At 37.7% G+C, this 20,726-nt stretch overlaps 1 long non-coding RNA gene across 3 annotated transcripts in view; it reads left to right on the top strand.

Annotated features, from left to right (window-relative positions):
* Positions 1-20,726, top strand: part of LOC122831315 — a 122,960-nt gene that overhangs the window by 79,302 nt on the left and 22,932 nt on the right. For 2 of the 3 annotated variants that reach the window (XR_006370671.1, XR_006370670.1), the window contains 2 exons: positions 10,242-10,343; positions 15,640-15,702. This is a non-coding gene — a long non-coding RNA (uncharacterized LOC122831315). Of the gene's footprint in view, positions 1-10,241; positions 10,344-15,359; positions 15,497-15,639; positions 15,703-20,726 lie in introns of all 3 variants that reach the window. The other variant, XR_006370672.1, reaches the window with a different exon arrangement.

Raw genomic sequence — 20,726 nt, 5'->3', positions numbered from 1 at the left:
CATCAGAGAAGCAACTCTGGAGGAGCTGCAATGATCTATATTTTGGATGGAAAAATTGACAGGGCAGCTACAGTTGTGCACTCTACAATACTATCTTTTTAAAAAACAGTAAAAAAAAAAAAGAAAAAAAAAACTAGTAAAGAAAGTTTTGGGAACCAAAGTCAAAAACATTTGCAGTTTCCGCTAAGCATGTGAGAGATGACGTGGAAGAAGGTGGAATCCAAGGAGGCAGAATACAACCTGGGTGAAGTTGGCTCCCCCAACTTCAAATCAAGCACGATTAGTGTCAAATGTTTGTGCAGCAAAGATTTTTGTTTGTACCACTATCCTTTTAAAGATATGAATATATGTTTCCAGAAGTCATCAGAGATCTGCCACCCACACTTTAAAAAATCAAGTAAATTCAGTGTCTGTCAACTGTGCTGCAAATATTTTTGCTGCATAAACCAGCACAAACATAGCACCAAAACTTCACCTCGTCTGAACATACCAGACTCTGCATGCAGCTGTGTGCGTGTTCAGTGTCACATAACACCTAACCCGACCAGCGCGGCTTTTCACCTTTAGAAAGAGTGAACTCTGACCTCTGGAGAAATGACCCTAGATCTTAACAGGCCCTCATTATACAGAGAGGATTGCTGGTGACAGGAGACAGATGGAATGTCCCTCGCACATAAAGGCAGACTTACACATGTGCCAGTTTGCAGGCATGGAGCAAAGCTAATGGAGTAGAGAGGTTGTTTTCTACAGACCTGAGGAGTGACAAGAAGTTCCACGGGGCCACTTCCCCACAAACACGCACACTGAGCTCAGCTTACACAGGAAACTGCTGAGACACACGGGTCAAGTCTGCTTCCATGTTTATGGTTGTTCCAGACCCACTGCAGCAAACACAGGTACAGTCACACTCAAAAAACACTTTAATGTGGGGTCGTTTATCTGCCTTTTGTGTAAATTCACAGAACATGGTACCTTGTTCTGTTCTTTCTTTTACAGTCCAGCTCGACATGGTTTTAGGACAGGTGTGCAAGCCTGCATAAACTGCTCAGGAGCATCCATCAGTACTGTACATGCGTGCACCTTAACTACAGCTGCTGAGTCCTCTGAAGGTTAAACTGGACACAGACTAATTTATTTGGCCCTCTGAGGGCTACTTTCTCCTCAAATAATGAGCCTGGCAGTTTACCCCATACTAAACCTCCCCAGTGCTCCACAGATGGCCGTTCAATTAGCAGGAAAGAAACATGCAGAAAGGCGATGCATAGTATAATCATTGATCTTACAAGAGGGACCGCATTCACATCTCGTCATGAGCAACATACACTGACAAATACACGCACACACAGGAGTGCAATACACAGATAAATATCCGAGCATATGGCTTGTGCACACATGTATGTGTACCTAGAGGGCCAGATTACTTTGCTTCCTGCTTAGCAAGCAATCTTTCTTCAGGTCACTATTCCTCACTTCCACACAGGAACAATCTATAAATGCAGACTTCTGGGGAAACAGCCGACTGAATGTATTTGGGAGAGTCATCTGAATTTAGTTACCGTGGAGCTGCTGAATCGTTTACATCGTATGGCGGATTTCAAATTTGAGATAAATGCTGTATGCAGGTAAAGAAGATTGACTTTCAGGTTTGCAGCTGTGGAGCTATGAACTCATTCTCGAGATATCGGCCTGTTCCCCCCCCCTCTCTCTTATCTGTCCCTTCCCTCCAGTGTAGTATAATTCTACTGCGCTTGCTATTTTAAGTAATATTAAAAATTGGGAAAGCCCCATTGTAGGAAATTTTCCCAAGGAAGGAGGAAAAGTGCATAGAGGAAGGAGTGGAATTATTTTCTTCTGTGAAATCACACTGAGTCTTTTATGCCTGACACTTCCAAGTGTACCAGAAATGGGGAAATATGCCCTTAAACATTTTCTTGACCAGGAAGCTTTCTGTAAAATTTCAGTTGAGGCCAATTTTGATTTCTTTTGAGAACGTCTTCTCTCTGAGTAGTCCCAATTTTTACCCCCCCAAGTCAAAAATGTGTGTGATATTAATTGCCGTTGTCTTTAAATGTTATTTGTCTTGTGTGGCTCCGTTTTGTTCTGGCATGCCTGGTCATTGGTGGGCTTTGGTAAAACAATGGAACTACAAGTGCTCAAAATATATTTAGAACAAATAACATCTGTGTATTAACAATAACGTTGCTTTGTGAGCACTCATTGCTTTTAGTAAATATGACTTTTCTAGCGTTCGGTGGCTTTTATCAGCTTTGAGAAAAACCTGCATGTATAATATGTGGATGTAAGCTAATAGGTGAAAAATTCACCATTACACATGTGGAACATCTGTATGACTGTGGAAGCTAAATATTTATTTTAGCTGCTTTTTTTAATTTTTATTTTTTACAGTTATTTTGTGGGCTTACACTGACATGATGAGATGGAGAATTTGTGAAAACAGTACGTTTGCAAGTCCCACTGTTTAGGAATATAAAATTTTCCATTGATATGCTAAAAAGACATTTGGGATTGGTGGATTTAAAGGCAGATATTCACCAGGGAGTTGTGGGCAAGCAGAGGGTAGCTGCATAATCAGCTCTACCATCAGCCAACTGATATTCTGCATAATAGAGGAGAGATTTTTGGGTCGGTGTGCGTGTGCGTGAGTGTGTGATACATGTGTATGGTGGGGCAATGGCAGCCTCAGTGTGGGTTTGCCCTTTTATCTGCATGGATGTGTACAAGTTTGCTTGCATCCTGTCTGAATTTGTATGCATGTGTGCCATCTATGTCTGGATGTTTATCTGTGCGCGTATGTGTGGGCGTGTGTGTGTGTGTGTGTGTGTGTGTCAGGAGCACTGACCTCTTTCCCCATAGGGAGAAAAGTCCCTGTCTCATTAGAGAAGAGAGACAGACAGAGAGACAGGAAGGCAGTGGAGGAACAAAAAACGGAGGACGAGGAGAAAGACAGGGAGCAGCAGAGTGAGGGTAGCTAGAATGCATTAAAGGGTCAAAGATCACTCATCCATTATCCCAGTGTGCAGGAAGGGGCCATGGCAGAGAAGGTCACAAAGTTTTCTGAGTCAGATTCGGATCCACAAATCCTTTTACTTCATTTTTCTTCCCCTTCATTGACATGATGCATTTCTCAGAGCCCAACCAATACCATCACCCTGGCTGGTGATGTGACCGAGCTCTGACCCTGGTCAAAAACACAGATTCTGATCAATCAATCAGTAATTTAAACTTTTGAGTGTAGCAAACACTTCTAACCACACACGTTCAGTGAGTTGATTAATCACTGAAGATTCACTATCACCTTGTCATATTGATAGTACACAGAGACTGAGGCATATACTGCCCAAAATATATATATATATATATATATTCATGTTCCAAATTTTCTCTCATTCCATTTGAAGCAAAAGCTAAGCTAATCCAATCCTGCTCAAAAGCCCAGCTGTGTTCATGGTGGTTAAGAAAATCAGTTGGTCTGATCATTATAAGCTAGTTTGCTCTTTTGAACCGTGACAATGGCAGCTTCTTTATTATTACGGTTGTTATCATTAGAAGTGCTAATTTGGTGCCCTTAAAGATAACTCTGACCTATGCTTTCTGACCCTTTACCACCTACACACATTTAAGCATATTACAACGTTGTGGCTTCTGTACTTGGTAGTTTGCTTGCATGAGTCAGACTCTGTCTTAACTTCAAATACAGTTTAACTTGCTAGATTACTTCCTTTAATTGAACATAGTTAGGGAAGTCATTTATTTAAAATTTTATACAACCTTATATTGGTTCAGTATCAGTGAATTAGGGAAAGTTACTTTAATCACACACATGAATAACTTATTTCTATGACATTTTGATGCATCCATTGGGTTATTTTTAATAATTGGATATTTGCCTTGTTCTGAGCCAAATGAGACATGGCTCTGCTTCCTCAAAGGCCTTCCCAAATACATCACTTTGCTAGACGTCTGACCAGTTGTTGAACTGTCTGGGGACAGATCAGCTCCTCTAAGGAGCCTCTAGGCGCTAGCAAGTATGTTCTCTGTTATTCCACTGGTACAAACTCTGCACCAACTTCCCCCCAAAAAACATGTGCTTAGTTAACAGCAGTTTTCTGCTGAACAAGAGGAAAGAACCGCTGTAGTCAGACGTAGAAGTGGGTAGTAACTAATTAAATTTACTCAGTTACATTTGCTTGAGTAACATTTTGAGAGTAAAAACAACAACAAAAAACTTTTAGGAGTAGTATTAGTTCTGTTGTTAATTGTTGCAGATTGTCACCATCAGGATACTGACTATTCCTAGTCTTTTTTTTGCAATCAGGGAGAGGTTAAGTCTGTCAATGCAATCAGAGTCGACTGCCTCTCACTGAATCCATGAATGGCATTTTCAACTGTTCTTTAACACTGTCTATTTTTTAACAATCACAGGATTTGCTGAAGAGAGATCAGCTGATTAGGACTGCAATTACAACAAGCGTTCACAAGCACTTCTCGTTTTAAACAGCGTTAATAAATTAAAGTGGTGATATCAAGGCATCTGTTTGCAGGGATAAATAATGTCATTTATTGAATTAAACTGTTTTCATTCAATGTGATCCTTTGCAAGCATAGAAAAACACAGGAGGAGGAGGAGGAGGATCAACCATTAACTGCTTGAGATATTTATAAAGTCGTTGCTATGACTTGACAAAAAATCAAACCTTCTCACTTCCAGAAGTTAAGCAATGGAACCATTTTAGTAGAACACCTGTAAGTTCTAGGCCATAGTTCTCAATTGTAGAAAGGTAGACATCTACCTTCAGGTCTGGAATCAGTTTCTTCTTCAAGCAGAGAAGTTAAAGCATGCTAGCCTCTTCTTCATACGTACATGGCCGGATGGAACGGGAAACAAACAGGTGAATTTAAGCCTCGTTGGCATTAGATGGGCACTGCTCGGCGTTGGGGTCTCCCAAATGGGCCGGAAAGGGTTGCTGGGCAAAAGCATGTCTGTATTTCCCTCCTGGACTTGTTACTGCGCACACAGCCCAAGCGAACACACGCACACAACCCATGTGGGACACTTTTCTACATTCAGTGCATGCTACAATTCAGACTTCCCTGTCTTTTAATTGAATCAAGAGGCAGTGTGTGGGCGTTTGAGGTTTGAAAAACAGAAGAAGCGTGGGGTGTGGGGAAGCTTCACAGGACGGCTGACTGTGTGTGTATAAACCGACAAGAAATCTAATTGTTGGACTCCATGTGTGTATAAATGCAGTCACGGAAGTATGTTTATGTGTGAATACTGCTGAGCATGATAAAACAAACTTGGGTGAGCAAGTGGTGAATCAAAATTTTTGGCCTTCATGGCTGGTGATAAAGTCAAAAACTGTTTGGCTGTGTTCTGTACAAGTGTTATTATTAAAAGGGATTGAGGAATAACAAGTCTGAGAAGATTTAGCAATATTGAAACGTCACAGTATTTCTTGTCGAAAAGCAAAATCTATCTACATAGGAGGCACTATGTAGTTTGTATCTCAGCATGCTACTTTATAAAGGTGATTGCCCACATGTATGCTGGAAAGTTTTGTTTTTCAGGAAGAGGATATCTTAAATTGCCCTGTTGTGTTTGCATCGTTGACAAACAGAAGTCTTCTGGTTGGGCTGGGTTTCAACACTTGTAATATATTGAGACTGGTGAAGTTTTCACCACTTTCAAATCACAATTTAGCATAAAGACCTGCTGTGTGAACATAGCCTTAGGCTGAGACAAGCTTGAAAACCATAATAGACTGCCCTTGAATACACTTGACTAGAGTGTTCTACATTGATTACAGCGTTTACAAAGGACAAGCCATGATTTTTTAATTTCCTACCCTATTTTTAAAAACAAAATCTGACATTGTACTCATGATCTCAGTATTGCGTATCATCTCCTGAGGTAACATAATCATTACAACTCTAGGAATATCCCACTGGCATAATCACAGAAAATAAGTCCAACACGAAGCTCTACTGACTGCACGCACTTAAGTCATTGAAGTGCGATGAAATCTGACTCTGCGCAAAGATGAAGGGATTGGGGGAGCCAAGTAAAAGACACTGAGTAATGATGAATCCTGTGATCTTCTGCTGAAAAAAGAGAAACAGTAAAACGGCAATGAAGAACAAAGCAACCACAACAGAAGCCCCAAACCTCCATGAAGCCCACCACCTCATCATCGTAGAGTAATGTGGTTTGTCTTACAGGAGGTTCCTATACTTATTACGGGCATTATATAAACTCCTCATGTGATCACGTTAAATTATATGAGTTCTAACATCCCTTAAAGATCAGGTTCTTAGCCTGTCTGTAAAGCTGATCTCATCATTTTGTTCATTAGGTATTTAGTGGCTTGTTTATTTGCGCAAAGGCCTTCAGCCATATGTTATACTCTCTTTATCTCGACTGAAATTACTTTATGAAGCTAAGGACATTTCCACATGCTTCTTTAATCATGATCACATGCTTAGATTACTGCAAATGTTATTCATGACTGTATTGCCTTGAACAATAGCCAGTTAAGAATGAGAGACAGAGAGAGAGAGAGAGAGAGAAATGCTGAAAAACAGCCTGTGAGAAGCGGAGTGAGAAACAGACAGCAAGGAGAGAAATGGAGTGAGAGTTGGATGGAAAAAAAGAAAGAAAAGCAGAGGAGGAGAATTAAAGAAACCACAACAGAAGCTCAAAGTCCTTAAAAGCCCCCTTCTCCTCATGTTGGTGGGGTGTGGTGTTGGGGATTTGGCTTAACTTCCTACAGTGCAGCCCCTTTCTAAACATCTCATATATACATCCAGTCAGGCACAAAGTTACAGCAAACCACATCACAACTGTTCATGAGAGCGTGTGTGTTTGTGTGGGTGTGTAAGCTCTCCGCTCAGCTGCTCCCAGACTCACAGAGAGCGTTTGCTGCCTGAGCGTGTCAGAACTGTCTCTTGATCTCATCTGTCTTTTTATTGCCTAATCCCTGTTTCTTCTCTCATTCCTCTCTCTTCCTCCCTATGTACTTCCTTCTTTGTCCTTCATTTTCTCCTTTCAACCCCAACAATCCCACTTCATATTTCTACTTAGAGTTTGACTATAGCTGCAGTTGCTTTGACAGCATTAGTTTTAAGTTCATGAGAATAAAGGTCGTTATTTTCCCTGTCTCCTCACAGTCTGTATTTGTGCTCTTTGGGCTTCATATGGGCTTACTGAAGTCCTCTGTTTAAGGTAGTAAAGATGGGTTTGTCCGATCCAAGATATGGGTCATTTGTGTATTGGATTTAGTGTAGGATGATGAACGTTTCATTTTTGGTTTACGTAACAGTTCCTCAGCTCTACAGTGGCAAAATGTTCAACTTATCCTTCTCTGACTCTGTGCCATCTGTCAGACTTTCACATTTACTCCTCTTGAATTCCCAATAGCACCTTTTAACTAAGACACAATGGGTTTTGTGACTAGTAAATTATTTTTGGAGTTTGAAAAGGTTTTGACCTGCTTAACTTAAATGTTTTTTTCTTTCAGAACTACATGAGACATGAAGAGTTTTGGGTTTTTTTGCTAGGGGTTTGAATTAATTATTTTCTATATTGATAACAGAGGTGTCTTAAAACTGCATGTGTGAGAGAACAGCTGCTGTAAAACCTGATTTACGATTCATGAACACAATAATAGAGTTTACTGTTTAAACTGTGGCTCATCCTTTTGAAATCAAGCCGAGACATCAAAATTATTAAACAAATCAATTCTGTTCTATTCCACAGCCTTCCTGTTACCTGCCTTTCATCTTCCTCTCTCTTGTTTTGTCACAGCCTGAATAAATTACAAACATCTTGTAAAGTCATAAAGAAATTGTTTCTTTTTAAATAGCTTCTTACATTGCTGTGGTTTCTTTAACTTAATTTTTTTTTTAATCCTCTGTTAGTGAATAAGAAAGAACTAACTGAGTCTCCTCCCTGCATTAAGCTCTTCCACATTAAAGAGTTTTGTTGCAGCTGCGACCTGGAAGCACTTAGACTTGATGTATTTGCTGATCAGTAAAAGATTGAATTCTTTTAGTTTCCAACTGGTTGGTTACTCGTCGTGGCAGATCAAGCTGCGCATTGTCCAATTCTGATCCCATGAACTTTTCTCGTCGCCTCTTATACTTCTACTTTCATACTCATAATATGCTGTTGCAAATTTGCGTTGTGTAAAAAATGTCCACAGAGGTAAACGGAAAAGAAAAAAAACATTGTGTCCTTAAGCTCTTTATGAAAGTGTTTAAATACCTAAATATACAACAGAATGCAAGTAAAAATCATCAATTGTGCTTGAATTTATTTGGCAAAGATAAGTATAAATATTTGGTAAAAACAGAGTTCTTGTGAATAGTGGCCAACAATAATCATCAAAGTGGCATTTAAGTTTAAACTGAGCATTGTAGACCTTTTATTCCTCTCTATTAAAACACTTTTTTTGGAAAGCTTCACATAAAAAAACTCACCAAAATTGTGAATCAAACTTGTTATTTCTTTACCAAAATTCTTAATAATGATTATTTCTTTTTAAGTCTGTTAGCTCTTTAAACTTTAACACATTTACCAACAGCTGTGGGGTTCTTACAGCTTATACCCACAAAGCAAGAGAAAGCTATTAAGTTTATGACGCCCCATCTAATTTTTATCTTTTGCATGATCCACACTTGGGAAAGTTTTAGTGCTGAAAAACAAAGTAATGGAGATGTGGAAACACTCAGCACATACACTGCAATTGAATGGTTTTAAGATCTTAGATCTATTAGTCATCAGTTTCTGAGAAGATTTATTGTGAAAATATCCGAGATGACCTGCGAGAAGCATTATTTATTTCTCAGAGCTTAGAGCTCTAGACAGTCTAGCAGTGAAACGCTGAAACAAACGTGTGAAATTGAATTTTCTTTCTCTGTTGATAATCAGCGCTGTGGCATAAGCAGCCATCATGATGATTAAACTCAGATGTTGATTTTTAAAAGCTGACATGCAGCTGGAAGTCTGTCGCCACAACTCTCTCAGCTTTGAGTCAGATCAGCAGTACTACTGAATGTTAAACAAGAAATGTGTTTGCAATGTAAAGATTAATTCACATTCTAGAAACATGATTAAAAACCAGCTTCACTTGTTCTTTGCTAAAGAGTTATGAATAAAACCATTATTTATTTGTAAAAAAAAAAATCTGCATTCTGCCAAATTTTGCTAATGTGAAAACGGGTTCAATGTTTTTAATTATAGACAGCAGTCATTGAATGCAGAGACAGCTATTTATTAATATTTTACAGGTTTGTTAATAGGTTTTATCAATAGACTGCGGTATGACCGGCCTTTTGAGGACATTCATGATCTAGACAAGTGGAAATGAGTTCAACACCTCCGAAGTGGTGACCAAGTTTGAGCTTCAGATATTTTAAACAATTTATTTGAAGCAAGTTTTCATTCCAAACTCACCCTGGAGCCTTTAAAAATAGTGGAGCCACAAGTAAATGTATTGTGATCTGTTTCATACATTAGAGAGAGAGAAAGATTTTGTCTATGTTTATATTAACTTTTTGTTTTTTAAATAATGAATATGCAGTATTATAAAAATATTATTCACGTGTTATCTATGCAATAAGCATTTGAATTTGTTTTTATTGTTAGTTTATCATCCAGACAAAAGTCTGGCTTCAGTCTTATCCAGCAGCTGCTTATGTACTTTAGCTGTGACGCTAAATAAAGACACTATTATGTATGAGTGAGGTCCTTTACCATTAAGCCAAGTTTCTTTAACCACCCATAAACATGAAAATAGTTCATGTGTATCCATGCTGGTACAAATGTCTATTTCTGTATCAGTTGTGGTTCTGACCTCAGTTCCTTCTCCTTCAAACCAACACTGAGTCACAATCTTTTAACCATTTAGAAATCTGCTACTGAGACGGGTCCCAATAAATCGCTGCTCTCAGAGCATTCACATTTATTTTATATACAGATTCCTCATTAACTTGCAATTCATTTATTTTTTTACTCATTTCAAGAAGTGCCTAATTTTTAACATATATATATATTTGCCACATTCACTTCATATTTTCAGTTTTGTATAATGCTTTCAATTTCAGTAAAAATTCTTTGCCATCAACTTGAATTGAATCTTTTTCTTAGCATTTGATAATTGTGCATGAGTCAGGCCTTCTGTTGTGCTAACTGGATTTTTTCTTTTCCAATTCTGCCTCAGGTCTTGGACATTTAGTGGACCAGAAAGCTGACAGATGATGCCCATGAATGATGGATGATGTCTTCTTGGTGCCAGTTGAATGCATTATAAACCAATGATACGGTAATTCCAGTTTTCTCCACCCAAAAACTTAGTGCTGATACTGTCTGAAGAGAAGCTTAGAAAAGCTGCAACCTACCACCATATGATTGCTCATAAAAAGATGGGGATGCATATTATCTTTTTTTTTTTTTTTTACTTTTTTTGCTACTTTTATGTTACAAAATCAAAAGGCACAACGCTTAATTTAAGTAGGTATTTCAGCACAAACTTAAGATAAATGTATACTTAATTATTGTGTTAAAATTCAGAATGCAAAAAAAAGTATTTCACGGGGTAAAAACCCCACATTAAGCAATTGTTTTAATATGAAGCACTACTAGTGCTCAATTTATTGGCGCATCAAAAAGTTTCTACAAAATAAATGTGATTTTTATTTTTTTTACCTTTTACAATTGTTTAGGGAACTTTAAATTGTCTCCTTGGGATATGAAGGTGACATCATGGTATCATAGGTCAATATCTTTAACTTACCAGGTTTGATCAAGACCCAAATTTAGCTTTTAGCTGTGGGCCCATTTCTCTTCCCAGTGAATCATGTCAGTGTACATTGGATAAGGACCTGTAACCAGGACATAAAAAAAATATCTAGACATTGTCATTAGAAATGTGTTGGAGTTTAACAAAAAACTCCAAACCTTGTTTAAGATTAAAGGGTTTTTTTATGCATATATAAATTTAGCTATCAACGAGTTATTTTGTAGTTTCAAAGCTAAGAGGTAACATTACCGTGAAGGGTAAAATCTACTTTTCAGCATTTGATTTAATCAAATAAACTAGGCTTCTACTTTCTCAAAATCCTTGTACTACTTTTATTGGTGGTTAATTGATCATTGAACCTATAACCTGCTAGTCAGAGCCATTGGCAAAACGATATATATTCAGCTGTGATCACTAAGCACCCAAATACTGGGGGTCCACTGAAGTTAAAGGTCTCATCTGTCCAGAGCAATTATTCTAGATGCTTGTTGCTGAAAGAAATATCTGAACAAAATAGAGTCCCACAGATGTGCGAGCAACATATTGTCCTGTTTGAAATAAGTGTTTCCTGTTACACCAGTAACACCCAAGGTGTATAGACCCAGTGTTGAGTGGGTGTGTGTGCAGATCCATGTCCTGTAGATTTGTGTTTGGGTGTGGAAATGTATGCAATTATTATGCTGGTGTGCGCCTCTGTTCCTACTGTAGTATGTAGGTCACCAGTATATTCCTGATGAAGTGTAGTCCTCTGGAGAACCCTACAGAGCCTAAATTAGATACTATTATCTGAATGTGTGGGTGTGTGTGAGAGAAAGGGAGAGAGAAAGTGAGAGCGAGATAGACAGCACTATCAGACAAGAGTGCTGCAGGCATGTGTTTTCAGTTTTGTGCACATACATGCTTTCACATGTGAGAGCGGTGTTGTGATTATGCATGTCCATTTATGTGTGTAGGTGTATGGAATTGCAGGCTATTTCAAATATAATGTGCTTATGTATGTGCAGCAAAATGACACAGTCATCATCAGGCTGGCATGCTGATCCTTCCTGTTATGACTGACCTGTAAATGTAAATGTCAGTGTGTGATTTTTTTTTTTTTTTAGCAACTCTAAAGTTGTAAAATCTGTCCTTTTGCAACAGAAAACTTGCAAACTGGTTATAGGGTTAAAACTTTGACCTAAAAAAAACATATCAGTGGCTTTTTCATTTCAAGTTGTCTTTGGACTAGTTTTCTGAACTGTAAGTAAAATAAGCAGTTTTGTTCTGGTAAAGCACTCAATATAGTCAGTGTTTGTACCATTTGCTTTAGCTTCAGCATCCAAGGCAGTATCCATCATTGCTAGTGTGGCCAAAGTCACTTACCTGCCCTCGCGTTTAAATGTGATGAACTCAATTATTGTCACTGTTCTGTCATCAGACCAAATACACTAAAACCAGATTACATTTTTTTTGCCTGTGTGGTTTTGGAAACTTTTAAAATGTATTTATATTTTTTTTGTGTGTGTGAAACTGCAGTTTAAATGTACGCCTTCTTATCCATTTATACTCGGTGCAGATTTGTTCTCGGAATCAAAATCCACCACTCTATATTTTATGCAACCTCCTTCAGCAAAATGTCACCGGCTATGCCAACTGATCCGGGACAGTTTTTTGAGACACTGCACAGCCCATAATCCTCTCTTCATTTCGAGATGTCTACATCTCTAGTCAGTCTACTGTCTGTTAAGTCACAGGGACAATACCACATACGGCCAATCTGTCAAACCAATTTGGAAATTTTTCCAGAGCTAAGCCCCAAAAGTTATAGCCAACCTGAGAGGAATGAATAGGAGTGAGAATGTCTGCCTTTGAAAGGCTTCATGCTTTGACCAAATCATATGCTGTCACTCCTATGCCTTAGAAGGCCTGCACTTTTCATCAAAGCTCTTGATGGCTACCTTTCACAGCGCTGTCGAATACACCCTGTGAGCATCCCTCCCTTCTTTCCTCCCATCCCCTCCCAAATCTCTTTCTTCTTCCCTCCGATGTCTACTACCCCTTTTCACTGTCCCCCACCCCCCACAATCTTCCATTCCCCTTGTCTTTAATCCCTCTATCCGTCTCTCCTTCCCCTCCTCAATCAAACCCTCAAATCCCTCCAGTTTTTTCTCCTTTTTCCCCTCTGTGTCTGTGTGACTTCAGTTCTGTCAAGGTAGATGAAACAAGAGAAATTCAAATTCATCACAGTCATAACCTGCCATAATAATCAGCCACTCTCATTCCTCCCTTGTGGTGGCAGGCCAATGTTGCTGGCCCCCTTTTTTTGGGGGGTGGTTTATTTGCATATTTGTTTCCCCTTTGTTTCTTTTGATGAATTATTTACCATAGAGAAAAATGACAGCAGAGATCAGTGATGATTGCCGTCACGGGTGCCGCTCTTTGTAATTGTTCTCCTTTTTTGCTGATTTTCAATCAACTTTTTTCATGCAGACTACAGATGAGGAACAGGGAGGTGAACAAAAGTTACACATATATTTTCCATTGTTGCCATAATGATTACAGAGTTGGCAAAAGCAGAAAAAAAACCCACACAAAATGTACTCACACCAAAGGACAAGTTGGATGAAAACAAACACATTCTCTTCTTGCTTACCTTACTTCTAAAGATACCTAAATGTAAAGCAATATGCTACTAATAATAGTTTACCAATGACATTAATTTTTAGTTAAGTGCAAAATGAGCCCAACTGAGCTGGTGGACGCTTAAGCATCAGACCACACATGTCAGTGCAACAAAATAGGATCTTTAGCAGAGTAATCACAGTAAGTTCTTTGCCTTGACTGTAAGCCTCAGTAGCTGTGTTCACAGTGTGTTTCAAGGATATGCGCCACACATTTTCAAACAAACACGCACGCACCCATACATACACCACCATCCTGTCCCTGTGTTGCCCTATCCAAGAATAACAATGCATAATTCATGTCTGAAAGTCTCGTCTGCAGACAAAAGTTGCCTTTTGCATTTATTATTTATTGAAAACAGCTCACACGATGAATCCTTTTACAAACAGACTAAGCGCTCTGCACCTATTTCTTCCCCTCGTGCTGTTTGTGATTTTGTATAGATTTTTATTTATTTATTTATTTGTGTGTGTGTGTGTTGTGCATGGGCTCATTAGCTGAAATTGGGATATGAGATTAAGAGAGAAATGGCAAGGGGAAAGAAGATACGGAAAGGTACTGGAGAGAGGGATGATTTGAAGAGGGAAATTGGGCCAAAGAATTAATAGATCCGTTTTTAAAAGGTATGGATGAAAGAGGGACTTGACTTATTAAGCAACCTAATTAATTTAACAATGATATATTCTTTTTTGGCACACAGTTTTATTTTACACTTTAGGACTTCTCTGGAAAAGTCTGCTAAAGTGTCAGTAGCAGATTTGAATAATCTTTCTATGGCGACAGAAGATACACTAGTAATATGTAATGCTCCAGCATCACTTCTATGTAAGTGGGAGTTGTATTACCAGTTAAGACATAAAAAAAACAAATAATTTGATTTTGACAGGAACAAAAAAAACCCTCCTATAATCAGATATTGTTGATAGGGCATTGACCTGTCCTTTAATTTCTTTCCTGATCCAGTAGAACTTTTATACCCCTCCCCCCAGTTGGCACAAATGCAAATATGTCTTAAATTTCTGATTTTGCTATGGTTTGTATCTAAGGAGAGCATAAAACGTCTCACAAATGCTTACGATTGGATGCTTATCGATTCCAGAGGCGGAATAACTTTCATAACTTGATTTCATCTGTTTAAATATTATCAAATCAGCTGGTTGCCCCATCATGGTTTTGTTCCCTTTAATAATACAAAGCGGATACAAAATATCCAGGATGATATAGTTTAATCAGCTTCAAAGTGATAAATCTATTGAGCATATGGAATTGGTCAAGGAGCAATAGGACCAGCTCATTTCACCTGTCATCTTCTGTACAGTAAAGAGGTGGGAACTGTAGCTAATTTTAAATTTTGTGTCATTCAATAACCTCACATATGTGCAAGACATTTAATTGCTTCCCAATTGTAGTAATTCAAAAATGCAGGAGTTTAGTGTCTTAGATAAAATTGTGTTTTTAAAGACTCATAAATCAAAAGTCCCCCAAAAAGTAATCACATCCCTTTGTAAACTTCCTTATCAGTGGTTTGTTGATCACCAAAACAGAAGAAAACAAAAAACAAACAAAAGAAAAATAGAGGAAGTGATATGGAAATTGCTTAGAAAGCAGAAATCAACCAGTACTGTCATTGACTAAAATTTCATGAACCAAATTCTTGTTTATATTAACAGAACTGACTAATTATATAAATGGATCTGAATTACATGCAATATTAACATTTCTAGCAAAATAAATCACAGAGGTTTGTTTTCCTGTGCAGTAATACTCAAAAGGAGATTCAGTTTTATGATCGTCTGTGACTAAATAGATTTTTGAATTATAAGCAGAAGATTTTTTTTTCAGTTTATTATCAGTGCCTTTACGTTCTCATTGGAACAGATGTCTACCATGTAATTGACCAGCCATTCAAGTTTTCCTGTTTTGATGACTTCAAAGAAAGAGAAAAAGAAGAAGAGCCATCTTCTCATCCCTTTAGATGCAACATGAAAAAAAAAGTGCACATATTGATCGACATGGTAAGGTGAAGGAATGGAGAACAAATACAAACAACTAAAGTGAAACAACTTGTGACAAAGTGTACTCTTGCAAGCTTCAAATCACAAACTGGTTTCCACTCAGGGGCCACTTTTTTAATAATTAACCGGTTCCTCTGTTACAGGCCCCTGTCATTGTGGCCCACGTTGGCAGAAGACCACCTCACAGGGATTTTCCTCTTCACCAGGTAACCACAAAGAGGAAAAGAATCACATTATCCACATGTACAGTGCCCTCATCCGCCCACACACGCAAGCCCTCCGCACTACACAGAGCTGACCACCACCGAGGCAGGAAACACAGAAACGCGCACGCACGCACAGCATATTATCTTTATGAGGTGTTATACATCGGTGACCACCAACACAGGGTCTCAGTGTTCCCTAATCCACACTGTGTCTGAAAAGGCCGCCTCATGCAGTTGAGGGATTACATTGTCGGATTAATGGGAGTTCTAATTTGAGTCATTGTTGGAACGCTTGGCCGTAAGAATAGGTGGGGAAATAATACCAGTACTTTCTGAATGAAATTAAATGTGAAATACATTCAACTTTCATCTTTTATTTTAGAACTAAACCAGATAAGAAGTTAACTTTGTAAGACCAGAAACTTTTTTTAATTTTGTTTTGTCTAATGGTAATAAAAATATTACTATGAGACGTGTATCTGATTTTACCAAACGTTTATTTAACAAGAGGTTAAAAGGCCATAGTTGTTCATATATTATACACAAAGAAGCTATAGCTTTTAAAAACCACTAAATGTAAAGAACATGGCATCCTCATAGTTTTTCAAAGGAGGTCGGTCATGTTTACCATAAAAAACAGAGTGAGTTCTGTATAAATACAAATAATTTGAATTATCAGTATCAGAGGGTCTATTGTTGAAAATAAACATTCAGTGGGAATGTGTGGCCACTTATTGACAACAACACAGAAATGGATAATGTAAAGATTTGAACTCTTGAAGGAAACAGGTGAAAAGGTCAAATGTCTCTTCACAAGAGGAATTTGACTGTAGAAAACATGTTTTGACCCAGGATGACAAAAACAGTAATTAAATTTAAAAGAGTCAACCCAAAACTAAAAAGATGAGGAAACAAGACACAGCCAGAGCACAGAAGTTTCTTAAAAGGATCAAGTTAAGAAAATGCTTAAAGCAGTATTATATTTTATGTTTCTTCAGTCAAAACAAAACACTGAAAGATATCTCCAGTCTGTATGAAATCAGGAGCAACTAGCAAAACTAATTTAAGACTAGTTAATTTAAGACTAGTTAATTTAAGACGATCTATTCTGGTGACTTCTGTTGAGAAGAACATGTAAATACATGCATGTTCAAATCTGAGTTCTGCTGGTCAGAAATGGAGCACACATATTTATCACTTTATGAATTCAAATTTTAGCTGGAAACTTTGCTATTGTTCATTTTGTCTTGGGTGGACGTTGTGTTATACGTTGTGTTGTGTTATTTGTGTCTGACTTTGGCTTCTCCAGTGTAAAATCACCACTCTTTGTTAAGCTGTGGTTTCGTTCTCAGCAGGCTGCTACATTCTTTTTCTTTTCTTTTCTTTTTTTTTTATACAATTTTCTCAATTTGGGTCATGATGGTAAACATAAATGCCTATTGCTAAATCCCTCCACACCACTGAAAACAGTTGGAAAAAGTGATACAAAATGTCCTTCAACTGTTGTACAGCGTCTCCCAATCATTTCCATCTTAATGTCAGTTTACAGATTCATTTAAAAATTATCCACAGTTTGGCTTAATCCTGTTTTCATTTTAACTGATGCCCTTTAAGGTAGTAAATGGCAGAAACCTGCTATAAAATGGCTAAATAGTGCTTATATGCCAGAGACATAGATGCATTATGTCCTCTAAAATGGAACAGAACCAAAACTCTAGTTGGATAAAGAATACTCTAATTTTATCTTTCTCATGAGGAGAGTGGCCAGTCAAACATAAAACTGACCATTCTTTTTTTTTTTTCTCATTTGGTTCCCAAAGCAGAACTAAATGGCTTTCTTAATCTGCTGTTTGTCATTTTAATTTGTCCTTTAAATGAAACCCAAAATTCAACATATGTATCAAACAGGAGAATATGAAATGCACAATCATCCATTTCTTTCCTCCTTTTCTCATTTAAAGCTTGTGGAACAAATGAATTTCATTATTAAGATGAAATGAAAACACTCGTACAATCGGCTTTCTGGATAGACTGCTGTTTTACCGGCCTCAAACTGAGAGTCACTGCTGAGTCCCACATGTAGTCCAGACTGCATTTATTTAGAAAATTAAACGACTTTGTTCTTTTAACTTCAGTTATGGACGTTGCTGGCTTTTAAGTAACGGTTCAAATTAAGTTCAAAATTAATTTAGAGCTGAAGGCAAAATTGTCGTCCACTGTATTTTTATTTATTAAATTTTTTTTAAAGATCATTCTGTCTGAAAAGGCTTTCCATTAATATCACCCAGCAGAAAGTTGCAGTGAGCATTGGATCATATGATGAATGCTCATCTGATACTTATATATTGTTTTACTTCACAGTAAGGCTGAAACTGAATTATCCATGTCCTTTACACATTTTTGCTTTTTAGTTCAACTTTTTAACCCTTGCACTGTCTATTCACTTTTCTAGCCCAGGCACAATATTGCCTAAAAACCTTGATTTCAACGTCTGAAGTATATGGGTGAAATACATGACATTCCTGAATCACCTTTTCATGTATCCGTTACAGTAGCATGTTGGGTTGTAAGTATATGTGACAAATTTACACGAATCAAAGAATATTTTGAAAATTTCTGTGCAAAAATGCACAGCCCCAAGTCAAAAACAACCAATCAGAGGCAGGGACAAGGTCTTGGTGCTGTCAGTCATCCTCATGTGTGTGCTGCTAAATGTGCTTTTGACAGAAAAGCAACTTACCGTTACAAGAAATCTGTTTATCTGCCATCACTGGTGGCCTTGCTAAGTAGCTTGAGCATTCAAGACTGGCTCTTATTTTCTATCCTTGCTTTTGTAGTATGTGTCGTTAAGATTTTGCTAGGTCTTGCTCATGTGGTATAAACATGGTAACTATCGGCCTCCTTTGGGTATACAAATATAGTTCCAGATTTTCAGTTGCTCTTTGATGTGATTTGCCTTGTGTTTTATCCAAACCGGTCACTTTTACAGAAGTCCTGTGTTAGCTTTCTTCTTTGGATATGCTGCCACAGCTGTAGCTTAGTTTTGTAAATCTTTTTTTTTCCCAACATGCTTCTGGAGAGTTGCTTCTTTCTGAGTCATTCCAGTTTAATGTGATCCTCATTTCCCTTTGATGAGTTTCTTAGACATTCAGAAAAGCATCAACTATTGTAACTGTACTATGATGGAAATCCAATCAAAAAAAAAAACAAAACAAGGTAATGTCTGGACGGCGCTGTTAGCAACACAATTTGCTAATTTCTCTGGGGGAGTGATTAGAGGTTATGTTTACAAACCACTGCTCTGCATGCATGTCCATTGAAGTGAATTCAGGAATTCACAGCGGCACCAGTTTACCCATGCAAAAACTCTGAAAAGCTTCAACACTCTCAGTGAGTCGTCAGGTTCATACGACTCACTGTGCATCTTTGAAAGGGGCTTAAAAAGCAGCCTTGTCAGCAGGAGAGGTCTTCATAACAATGAGCTCACAAGATTCACAAAAAAAGCTAAATCCCCAACAAGCCTCTCCAATAAAAATCAAAGTTTTTCAAAATTACCGACAAATGTTTTGAAAACATGAACTGTAAATGAACCAGGCCACTTCCCTGTGTCAAATAGGTGATTACAATGCAGACTAAGGCAGCGTGATAGACATTATGGGCATGTATAGTGGAGAACTACGTGAAGTCACAGCTCAGACATTTCCTTGTTTGGTACCTCAGTAATTCTAAATCCATTTCTGTGGCAAACAAATTTCAATGTGGAGAGGTGGAATATCTTTTAATATATATTAATAACTCAAGTGACTCAAATACCTTGAGCTTGGACAACACCAGACATTGAGATCTCCCAGAAATAAAAGGTAAAGGCTGGGAGGGGAAAACCAAAGGAAGGCACACTTAGGGAATGCAAAGTGTTTAGCCAAACATTTTATCTAGTGGATCTATACCATTTGTTAAGAAGCCCTATTTGAACTTTCATTTGTTCAAAGTCCATTTTAATGCTGATTCAAAGTGGCATTCTAAGTATGCATCCTGAAATCTGACATAATTATTCCCAGTATGGAACCCAATTTACAGTCTGTAATTAGAAAACATAACACTTCAGGGACAGTAAAATTATGAGTACATTCAGAGATGTAAACCACTTGAGCAATATATGTTTTATTTACCAAAATCGGAAATGTGACAAATATAAGAGCCAGGTTCCTTTCCTAATAAAATACAATCACTTGTATTAGACATTAATAATTGGTGAGACGGCTGTCTCTGGCTTCACTCTGATACAGTTTACACTGCTGTCTTGTCGAAATGAGTGTTTCTACATTGTTGTTGTTTTGTTTAACAATAAGCTACATACATTTATAAACTTATGTCTATTTGTACATCTTTCCAGCCTAAAGATGTTGTGTGTCTAAAAATAGAAAACATCGTAACTAGTTATGATGCAGTGCAGTTTGTGCTCGACGCACCCACTCCATACCTACTCACCAACTTGAGTCTTTGACCCCACTCACATTTGTCATCAACATCTATTGTCGGTAAACTGAATAGGCCATGACTGAGCTAATTACAGGAGGGAGCTCATTAAAACGTAGATGGCGGCTCCTCATTGAAAACTTTCAGAGATGGTCCAGGACATTTAATTTAGCAGTATGTCCTAAAGCACTAATAGGCCACGAAATGATCTGATTGGACTCTCCTCAAACAAAGTTATCACCTGCACGTCATCCCCTTATTCATGAAAACTTTTAATAAAAGTCTGTTAAAATCAGAAACTTGAGTCTCCATCAATCTCTTTCTATTTAATGATTTTTGTGGAATCTAGATAGATGGCTAGAGACTGACTGTATCTAAGATAAACAATTCAACTCCTAGTTTTTGATTTGTAATTAAAACTACCTAGACTAAATGGTTCCGGCAATCCGTATTAAAAAAGATTTCTGCTTTTCATTTATTTTTTTTTCTCCCAATGTATTCCCACACACTGCTCTTTCATTATTTTAAATTAATCACCAGCTTTGCAT

This window comes from Gambusia affinis, linkage group LG05, assembly GCF_019740435.1.
Source record: "Gambusia affinis linkage group LG05, SWU_Gaff_1.0, whole genome shotgun sequence".
Classification (NCBI taxonomy): Eukaryota; Metazoa; Chordata; class Actinopteri; order Cyprinodontiformes; family Poeciliidae; genus Gambusia; species Gambusia affinis.
The sequence above is the reverse complement of the archived record's forward strand: the minus strand, read 5'-3'. Positions and strand labels throughout refer to the sequence as shown.